We start from the raw sequence: 9,890 nt of genomic DNA on the forward strand, positions 1-9,890 counted from the left end.
AGACAGACAGACAGACAGACAGACAGACAGACAGACAGCAAGCCAGACAGACAGATAACCTTGTCATGTTATAGTGTTGTAGAAGGATTAACATACTGTGTGTGTGGAGGTCCAGGTTGATCACTAAAGAGAGGAGGTTCTCCTTTAGACCAGTCACTCTTCATAGACACACAGCTGGGTGTTGGAGACTCTGCTCTGTGACTTCTGGAATCATACAAATTATACATTTATCATTTGAATGGAAAAAGTCATTTTGGAAAAGGCATCAGAAATTTCAAGAACCTGTTTATAGATAGGGGTTTTGCCTCTTTCGAACAATTGACAAGGAAATACGGCCTGCCTAGATCGGACCTTTTTAGGTTCTTCCAAGTTAGACATTATGTGGAATCTGTAATACCTGTAATACCCGACTTCCCTGAACCAATCCCATAGATACCTTTTTATCTTTCGATCCGACGACAAAAGGCGCTATATCAATCCTATATGACACCATCTCCAATCTGAAATCCGCGCCATTGGACAAGATAAGAGCTGACTGGGAACGGGATCTTGGGCTCGCTTTATCGGAAGAAAAGTGGGATTCAATTTTTTCCTCTATACATAAATCCTTCCTCTGTGCCCGCCACTGTCTAATACAGTTCAAAATAGTTCACAGGGCCCACATCTCTAAAGCCAAACTTGCAAGCATATACCCTGACGTGAGCTCTAGATGTGACAAATGTAATGGTGAAGCCACGCTTATACACCAATATTGGTCGTGCCCACGGCTACAGTTGTTCTGGAGTGGCGTATTCGATACACTGTCCAACATTTTAGACCGTGATCTAGACCCGGACCCCCTATTGGCTCTGTTCGGTACAGTCGGAACTGAGGGTCTTCCCCTAACACGGACAGAGAGTCGTATGGTTGACTTCACGTTATTGATTGCTAGACGTGCCATTCTGCTTAAATGGAAAGATGCTGCCCCGCCTGGCTTAATCAGTGGCTTTGCACTGTGATGTCCTGTCTGGAGCTGGAGATGCTGAGGTTCTCAATTGCTGGCTCTGAAAAGAAATTCTATAAGACTTGGAGCCCTTTTATGATGTTCTACCGTAATACCCAAATGGCGTAGTGTGGCGCTTACCTGCTCTGACCAACCCAACACGTAGCAAGTTCTGAATATCTATTCCGCTTTCTTCTTACTTTCTCTCTTTTCTCTGTACTAATTTTTATCTTATTTCTTGTTTTATTGAATCTGGTGTGCAACCGTCCTGGGGATTGAGGGTGGGGGGAGGGGGGATAGGGGTCGGGTTTTGGTCTCTCTCATAATGATGTACTCAGATATCTACATGTGATGATGTTTTTTTTTTAATTGAGATTGTCTACCTGCCTCTGGGCTATTTCTATGTGAAAATATAATAAAAAGATTTGAAAAGAAAGAAAAAGTCATTTTGGTGGTTTTGCTTGTGTACATGACCTATGTAACATAGTTTATTACATAGATATATTCCAGTTAGATATAACATGGTTTGTTACATAGATATACCTGATAGATACCAGTAAGACCCCTAAGGGCGAAAAGGATGGAATTCACACAGGACAGAATTCATTTGCAAGTGTGATTCGAGTTGTGGTTGTTTTTTTAAGTTGGACAAAATGTGTACAAAATATTTTCCCAAATATGGATATGACTGACATCTGACATCATAGATTGTCTTATGTTATAGACCACAAGAGACTCACAATTGACATATGACATCATAGATTGTTTTATGTTATAGACCACAAGAGACTTAAAATATGTTCACATATGGGCATTCCAAGCTATGGGCTTAATATTGATGACATCAGGGATCTCCATATATGGGCATACAAGGGACACAGACAGAATGTGATGTCACAACAATGTGACGTCATATAGGTCAGCTATAGAAATATAAGTACCGTATATGGATATCTGGGATCTCCATATATGGGCATACAATGGGCATACAAGGGACATGGACTGAATGTGATCACAATTTGATGTCACAACGATGTGATGTGAGCGTGATACGGTCGCCTTGGAAAACAAGGAAGTGCTCATTAGATAGAAATCCATTTTCTGATACTACGTTGTCTATTTCTCACTTAAAACATTCTTGAGAGCAACGTTTAGTTGTAAATGTTGCTGTGTGTTTGTTTACATGGCTGACATGTTGGATACAACACAAGATTCATGCAGTGCAGCTGGACTGCAGCAGGTGTTCTGAGTCTATGATTAGCAGCGGTCTGTTATTGTGTGGAGTGGTTTGTTATCAGGGAATATCAGACCTCTGATTTCAGCGATTGACCAATCAGAATCAAGCATTCAAACGAGCCGGGTAATAAATATAGATATAACAAACTGTAGATAGGTCGTGTACACAAGCAGTCAGTCTGTAGAGTGCAGCTTCACCACTGAACACCACATTGTGATTTGTACAACTTCATTCACAAACTGCACACATAGTGGTATATATTGTGGGGGGCACTCTCCATTCCGACAGTGACTTCTTATTGTCGGAGTGGCGACACTTCCATGGAGGTTAAAGTTAGGGTTCGGGTAAGAGATAGGGTTAGTGTCTGTCGGAAAGAGACATGTCGGGATGGAGAGATGCACCCATATATTGTATAGGAGGATTGACATACTGTGTGTGTGGAGGTCCAGGTTGATCACTGAAGAGAGGAGGTTCTCCTTTAGACCAGTCACTCTTCACAAACACACAGCTGGGTGTTGGAGACTCTGCTCTGTGGATGGGATGTTTGTCAGCTTTCTCCTTCTTGCTCTCCATGTTGCTCTTTATTAAACCTGTCAATAAAACACATCAGAAAACACAACATACTAGAGATGCATGACATTAACCATCAGCATCCTTTAGTGTAGCCTTTCAGCCATTTTGCGCGCTATGAGACAACAATATCACCAACATAATGCTGAGACTACAGTAGATGCAGATGCATGCAGTAGCTCTTGTCAACCAGCAGGGGTCCTACTAGACCACAGAGTAGAAGAGCAGGGGGAGACAGCTGTTGCAACAACAGAACTACCAGCGGTGGAATAGTTCTCTCGTGTTAATAATACTATTAATTAACATACTCTGGTTAAAATGACGTTTTATTCTACTAAACAAAGTTATGGACTGCAGCTTTGAGATGTTGAATGGTTCAGCAGTTTAATAATTAAACTGCTGAATAAGCCTGTATTAAAGTAATTCAATTTTAATTACTTTAATATAGGCTTATTAATTAATTTCATGGTCGGATTAGTTTGATTGTAGCCTAAAACTTTTCTTTGTAAGATGCTACATTCACAAACACTTAATACTCAAAGTAAACCACACCCTACTGACAACGACACATCTCCTCCTAAATCACGTGGTTTACAGTAAACTGGTGAAGTAGTTCCACCATAGAGGAGGGGATAAAGATCCGGTATGGAACGGAAACACTGCATGTATGCATGTGTCTGTGTGCAAATGGCCGGATACAGTAGGCGGGCTCTAGACCGGATGTTACTGTTAACTCACAATGGAAACCAATCAGGTTTCAGCCGTTTAGAAAGATCAGTGTTTAGTGGAAATCTGCCGCGGGTTAATTTACCATAACTGTCATAAAATGTAAATGTCATCGTTATAGCAAATCCACGTGTCATTTAGCATTAAAACATAGAGATCATTATTTTCAGAATGCTCTACGCTTATGTTCTGCTCTGACTGTTGGTGACATGATGCATCATAACCCTAAAGAGCAAATAAAGACAAGCAAACTACACAGAGAGAGGTATTATTATTTTGTAGTAGAAACCATGGTAGACTAGAAACAGTTTTTAGAAACTGCTTCTCGTTCTGTGTAAAACTAAATGGTTGTATATTAGGCTAGATAGTGATATTAAAACAACACTTACTTTACAAAAGTTTTAGCCGTTCTGTTTTGTTGTGTAATCCCACTAGGCCTATGTTGTCCAGCCTGTCCAGATGTTAAGTTCAGTTATTGTGTCTGGATCAAAATGGTTGCCTGCCTCACGCACTGTGTTTCTTTTATAGACTGTACACCTTGTCGCCCCGCCTCCTCCACAGGTAAGGCAGTGAAACAAGTGTACTGTATCTAGGCTACCTGCTAGGGTTACCAACCGTCCCGTAAAATACGGGATCGTCCCTTTTTTGGAAACTAAAAGACGTGTCCCGTAGTGAACTGAAACGGGACGCTCTTTGTCCCGTATTTTAAGGTTGGGGGATAAATATGAATGACGGGATGATTTAATTGAGAAATGACAGCGATTCTGCCTGTCAGAGAGCTTCCACTTCCACTCTGCTCTCCTCTGAGACGATAAGTGCTGCATCCCATTGCTGTGAGAGGCGCTGCGCTGTTTGTAAGCAGCTGATTGGCTTATTAACATACGGCTCTGAGTGTTGCTAAGACACAGTCTCCGCCCCCTACACACTCCCTTCCCAAGCATGGGCTGTAGGTTCACTCCACAAGTTGCCTGCGAGAGACGATACGAGTGCGTGCGAGCGACCATACGATACGACAGTGCTCGGCTCAGAACATTGTTTAATGTCTTAAAAAAACGTGTGACAGAAGATTGTGTACAAACATATTAGACATGAATCCATGATAGGTGATAGGCTAAACAAAAAGGTGAAAAAGCAGGCAAGCAACAGAAAATAAGCCATGGATATTGGTATTCCTGGGAGCACTACAGTAATCTTGTCTGCCAACTAAAGCGACCCCAGACAGGCTGGTATGTGAAATAACATAAGCATGCGTTGATTTTGTTTTTAAAACCTAATGGTTATTGCTGTATGCCAATATGATTAAACTAGTGTTGGGTACCAGAGAGTGGGCACATAAGGACCAGGTAGACCTAGGCGATATGTTTTGGAAAATTGAGAGACACCCGAATTAATATTGTGAAAGGAAACATATGATTTAATATAGGAAAATACCCGTTTTAGCCAACTTTATAACCGAAAATATGCGATTTTTCGGCCCAAAGACACCCGAATTAATATTGTGAAAGGAAAAATATGATTTAATATAGGAAAATGCCCGTTTTAGCCAACTTTATAACAGAAAATATGCGATTTTTCGGCGCCGCCTTCGGCGGCGCATGTTTCCTTATAAAGTGTCCCGTATTTGAAACTCTGGGAGTTGGCAACCCTACTACCTGCCAACTCTCCTGCTCACAGATATGCAGACACAGCCATTAGGCTAAGGTTCATTTGCATTGCAGTATCTCTCTCTCTCTCTCTCTCTCTCTCTCTCTCTCTCTCTCTCTCTCTCTCTCTATCTTCGAACCTGGTCTCCCGCATTAAAGTCCAACATCTTAACCATTGATCCAAAAGGATATCCCTTTGTACTAAGGGAGATACTACACTTTTGAGGCCATCAGGCCAAGGAAGTGAGTCACTTTGCTACACTTCATCTCTCTCTCTCAGCTAAGGGGTCCCTGCTTCATCATCTATCTCAGCTAAGGGGTCCCTGCTTCATCTCTCTCTCAGCTAAGGGGCCCCTGCTTCATCTCTCTCAGTCTCAGCTATAGAATGCAAATCTCCAAACTGCAGACAACTTCAATAACCATGGAAAGTTTGAGTGGGAAAATGTAAGGATCAAAGCCACATTGTTCATGGTAGGGTGAAATTCAACCAGACAGACCTGCTGGTGCTCAAAGTGTGGTGAATCCAGGTCACTTGAGGACATACTGTACAGGATCATGTTCTACCAGCTAAACCAGTTCTTTGGCAAACACTTCTGTTTTCTATTACTGACTCCAGGGGTGGAAAGCACCTACAGTAACTACATTTACTTAAGTAATTACTGTACTTAAGTACAATTATGAGGAACTTTAACTTTACTAAAATATGTCCATTTGACCCGTGATGCCGACAACCTTTGCTGTGTGTCACTCCCCATCTCTCTCCCCATTTCCTGTCAGTCTACTGTCCTATCAGTCAAGGCTTAAAAGCCCAGAAACAAATCTTTAAAAATACAATAATAATCATAATAATAATAATAAATTGAAATGGGACATTGTGCATAATATTTTGGTACGTTTAGGTACATCAACAGTAACACACTGTCCATACATCAAATCATCATCAACAGGCTGTCCATACATCACATCTTCAACAACACACTGTCCATACATCACATCATCATCAACAGACTGACCATACAACACATCATCATCAACAGACTGTCCATACATCACATCATCATCAACAGTAATCAGCTCCAGTCACAGAAGACAGAACCATAAGGAAAATGCATGCATCCATGAGCTCAATATGCCACACCATTATTCTTTATTCTTTTAACATTCATACACAATTGCAGCCCTTGCAGCGCTCTGCAGTCTCTGGCCCAATTCCAAACCGCTCCCTTTAGTGACTCACTGACTTAGGAACGCGTTCATGTGAAGTCTGAGAGGGTGTCTGTCTGTCTGTCTGTCTGTCTGTCTGTCTGTCTGTCTGTCTGTCTGTCTGTCTGTCTGTCTGTCTGTCTGTCTGTCTGTCTGTCTGTCTCTCCCGCTATGAGAGAATTACCCACAGTTCATAATGAGGGGAGTCCTCCACACGTTATGAAATACAGGAACACAGATGACATTAACAGTTACAATCATTACAACAAAGTTCAGGAACACACATGACATTAACAGTCAGTCCATTTGAGTTGGTCTGACAACATTGGAATGGGATTCTAGGGTCCCATCACAGGTCATCTCTACTCTGTGTGTGTGATTGCCCTACTTTATATAATGTGTCCAACTTGTGTTTAATTATAGGTTAATTACTCATGTTTTATATGCATTTTAGTCTGGTGTCCTCTCCCTCTCTCCGTCTCTATCTTTCTCCCTCCCTCTCTCTGTCTCCGTCTCTGCCTCTGTCTCTCTCTTTCTCCCTCCCTCCCTCCCTCCCGCTCTCCCTATCCCTCTCTCTCGCTCTGTCTGTCTGTCTGTCTGTCTGTCTGTCTGTCTGTCTGTCTGTCTGTCTGTCTGTCTCTCTCTCTCTCTCTCTCTCTCTCTCTCACTCCTCCCTAGGATCAGAGGCGGCCGTGCCGCAGTGAGACACAAACACACTCGCTCAGTGAGTAAACGCTGTGCGTTTTTTCACAAAGATGAACACAATCCAATAATGTGTTTTATAATGCACCATTTGATGAACACAATCCAATAAGGTGTTTTATAAAGCACCATTTGATGAACACAATCCAATAAGGTGTTTTATAAAGCACCATTTGATGAACACAATCCAATAAGGTGTTTTATAAAGCACCATTTGATGAACACAATCCAATAAGGTGTTTTATAAAGCACCATTTGATGAACACAATCCAATAAGGTGTTTTATAAAGCACCATTTGATGAACACAATCCAATAAGGTGTTTTATAAAGCACCATTTGATGAACACAATCCAATAAGGTGTTTTATAATGCACCATTTGATGAACACAATCCAATAAGGTGTTTTATAAAGCACCATTTGATGAACACAATCCAATAAGGTGTTTTATAATGCACCATTTGATGAACACAATCCAATAAGGTGTTTTATAAAGCACCATTTTCCCCTTAAATGCAAGATACAAGATGCAGGGAGACTTCCTGTTTGCAACGGCTCTCACTTCCTGTGCGGTAAAGCTGAGACAGAGAGGAAGTACACACACACACACACACACACACACACACACACACACACACACACACACACACACACACACACACACACACACACACACAGGTGCGGCCTTTTTTGGTAGTGTCTGTCTCTCCTACACCGTCTCTCTCTCAGTGAAGAGGTGTATTCTGATTGGGCCTTTTGACTCAGAGGCTTTCAGCTTTCAGGAAGAAACCAAACACGCACAGAGAAGACATATTTGCATATTATAACCACACCTGGCTGGGGGTCTATGAAATGTTAACTCCATAGACACATACAAAACATATTATAACCACACCTGGGGGTCTGTTAGAGTAATGTTAACTCCATAGACACACACAAAACATTATAACCACACCTGGGGTTCTATTAGAGTAATGTTAACTCCATAGACACATACAAAACATATTATAACCACACCTGGGGGTCTGTTAGAGTAATGTTAACTCCATAGACCAGGGGTCTTCAACAGGGGGTCCTCCAAATCTTTGTGTGATATAAGCTTTTTCATCCTTTTTTATATTAACCACTTGAACCCTTGTCCATATTCTGAGAACTTTGGCCAAAAATAGCAGTTCTACAAGCTCATAACGGCGTTGTGAGCTTGTAGATCAACTATTTTCTGCAAATATCTTTGGAGGGGAAAAAGAGCAGACTAGTACTGAGTGAAAGGTCAAGTTTACTAAGTGTTGACGATTCAAGTGGTTAAATATCTGAAAACACAAATTGACATGAATCCAAAATACACTGATGATTGTGCTGTCAAACAATATAACTAGACCTATATGGAATCTATGAACAGGTTGTGGGGGTCCCTGCTTCATTTCTATCTCAACTAAGGGGTCCTTGGCCTGAAAACGTTGAAGACCCCTACCATATAGAGAGATACAAAACTGGGGGGAAAAAAACAACAACACACAAACCTATGGCACCACAGTATTACTACTGATGACAAATATGCCTCTTCTACAATAACTATCTGTTTTTGTTGCCACACGATGCTGCACTGAGATGCCACCTGTTGGTCAAGTTGGGTATCTGCACTTCAGTGACCACAATGATAATATGTCAATAATAAAAGTCATGCAAACACCAACACACTGACTGAACTGAGACGGTTGGTTCTGGAGAATGAATAAATGGAAACACATGGACCTGTGAGGGTCCATTTAGAACCCACTGGAGGAACCCTGGGGGTCCCTGGACCCCAGTTTGAGAAGCACCGCACTGAGCTCGTTTCATAGGTTTACTAAAAGTGTGAGCCATCCTTTCTTTACGTTTCCAGGAATATTATGATTAATTACAGAAGAAATTTTACTTTTACAGGGTATTATTGACATACCTTACAGGTCCTGTACAGTAGGCCTACGTACGTTCAGGTGGGGGTCCTGTGTGAGAACCATTGACTTAAAGACAGTAAAATAATAATTTAAATTACATTATTAATAAAATATATAAAAAAAAAACATTTAATTTTGTTGAGAGGACCCTCAAGGACCTGTAAGTGTTTATTAGACACTCAATGTTATATGAGATACATAAAGTGGTTCCTGTGTAAATAAGCTGTAAAGCTTTACTAGGATGCCCTTTTAGTTGACCTTGTACTATGGTGGTTTGTGCTGTTATGAAACTGTACTTTTTCCTATTGCAAACTTCTAATTAATTCTTCAATCAATCAATCAATCAATCAATCAATCAATCAATCAATCAATCAATCAATCAATCAACGATAGCCTTTCTGGATCCAAGGCTATTAGTTTACATAAAGTGTGATATTCATGGCAGGTCTACTACATTATAATTCATTGAATATTAGTTTACATAAAGTGTGACATTCAGATCTACTACATTATAATTCATTGTATATTAGTTTACATAAAGTGTAGTCTTGCGTGGCCAGACTGTTGCCTCTGAGATTTGGTCAAATGCTCCAGTCATACAGTCTGGTAAAGGGAAATAGAAACGATGAGTGCGAGATGAAGCGGAAGTGAAGCCCCCTTGTCACTTCCGTTTCAGTCTCACATCGCACACATTTATCATTATAAAAATAAAAATCATATAAGCATGTTTAGCTTGCTTCTTAGCAGAAATGACATTTTAAAATATATTTTCTTGAACGGTAATGCCCGTTTACATACTCTATATAGCATTCAGAGATTGTGGAATAGTTGTCTGGCTACGTGACACTACATAAAGTGTGATATTCAGGTCTACTACATTATAATTCATTG

The sequence above is a fragment of the Nannobrachium achirus genome (assembly GCF_963921795.1).
Source record: "Nannobrachium achirus genome assembly, chromosome: 10".
In the NCBI taxonomy this organism is placed as follows: Eukaryota; Metazoa; Chordata; class Actinopteri; order Myctophiformes; family Myctophidae; genus Nannobrachium; species Nannobrachium achirus.